The following is a 2,028-nucleotide window of genomic DNA, read 5'->3' on the forward strand; positions in this document are numbered from 1 at the left end:
AATAAATACCTTGGATTTCAATTCATCAGTTTGAGAAGGTGACTCATCCACTGCTAAAAGTACTCAATGTCGAACTTGATTCTTCAACCCCACCGTAATCTACAGTACTGTAGATTCCTACATGTACGTGTGGAATTAATTATCGCGTAATTTCGCGAGAAGCACCACACGTGAAATAAAATTACTCGCCTTTGTTTTTATGTTGCTTCAATCTATGTAAAATATCATAATCAAACGTCAATTTGCGAATTATTATTATCGCGATTTGACGTTGAAGAGCCCATTCGCAATAATAATTATTTGCGAAAAATAAGGAAAATAAGGAATTGCAGTATTGATGTCACTAGTGACCAGCTATGTTAGAAAAACTTTGGACCCTGTGCAAATCCAATCATATCATGACTACGTCCATCCATTGCAAAAATGTAGAAAGACACCGTAAGCATAAACAAAGTCAGACACGAAACAAAAAGTTTCAATTATAATAAACGTTTTCTAAATACCGAACATGGTTCTCCTTTTCAGGAATATCATATAACAAAATGAATAAAGTAATACAATGTTTAATAAATTTTTATCTAGTTTCTTCTAATGACAATGATGGCAAAACCTTGGACACTGTGTAAATCCAATGACATCATGACAATGTCCATCCACTGCAAGATGTAGGCAGACAACGTTAGCAAGCTTGTCGGCACCTGTAATAAAATTAACTGTTAAGTCTGTTAGCCAATGCTCACTAGTAATACCCCCGCTCTGATGTGAATATACACTATCATGTTGATATACACAAGTTCAGTTATGGGCAGATGCAAAATAAATAGGGAGTTGACATCAGAATCATATAAATATATATCCAACCCTATGGCATGCCTCAGTGAAGTTTGTGCGAAAATTTCAAGCATCTGCGAAGAGGTTTTTGCTGAGAAAACTACAATTAAATTATTGTGATGTATGAAACGGACAGACGAATGGATAAACAGGAAGTTGATATATGATTTGAACTAAAATGTATCCCACCACAAGGCATGCCTCAGCAAAGACTGTGTTAAAATTTCAATGATTTGCGATGAGTAGTTACTGACAAAACTGCGACGAAAACTTGCTATGTATGAAACGGACAGACGCACGGAGAAACGGGAAGTTGACATCCGATTTGAAGAAAAATGAATTCCATCATATGGCATGCCTCTGAAAAGATTGTGTTAAAATTTCAAGCATGTGTGATGAGTAGTCGCTAAGAAAACTGCAACCAAAATTTGTTACGGACAGACAAACGGACTAACGAGGGTATAACAGTATACCCCCCTCTCCTTTGGAGCGGGGGTATAATTAGAGCATTTCGTAGAAAAAGCTGGACATATTCTTGTTAAATTTACAGTAACCAATTACACGAATATATTCAGCAAAGTCCATTGTTAGCTTTTACATACATCCAACTACCCTGTTTAATATGCTAGAGATCCCGTAAAATTTGGAAACTATTTAGGAATTGTACATTAAGGTACTCACAGTGACTACATGGGTTATTTTGGCATGACTTGGTTTCCTTAGCAGCACCAAAGCATATATCACCGCCATTACTGGGCGCTGGGTTACTGCAACTACGACTTCGGCTACGTGTTCCGTTACCGCAGGTTACTGAACACTGTCCCCATGAAGACCAATTATTCCAATGTCCATCAATCGCTACAAAACACAGTAATTTAGAGGAAAAACGCCTTGAAAGGCCAAACTGCGGCCGATTTAAATTGACAGTAAAAATAGTTGCAGGGTATTAGCAAAGTATGACAAATGCTTGTTCTGTTGAAGAACTACAAAATATTAATCGTCACAATAAGTAGTGAAAAAATGGGTTTCGTGCCAGCACCTAGTGCAACACGGGACCTCGGTGTATACGGTTTCGTCCGGAGGACCGATCTTCACCTCCGACAGTAGAATTCGATCTTGCGACCTAAGAATCATGTCCTTACTTCGCGACTCTAGAGCATACGCTCTAACCACTGCGCCACGCGGACGACAAAACGG

The sequence above is a fragment of the Saccostrea cucullata genome, unplaced genomic scaffold (assembly GCF_032062105.1).
Source record: "Saccostrea cucullata isolate Sc308-1 unplaced genomic scaffold, CSIRO_AGI_Scuc_v1 ctg15142, whole genome shotgun sequence".
NCBI lineage: Eukaryota > Metazoa > Mollusca > Bivalvia > Ostreida > Ostreidae > Saccostrea > Saccostrea cuccullata.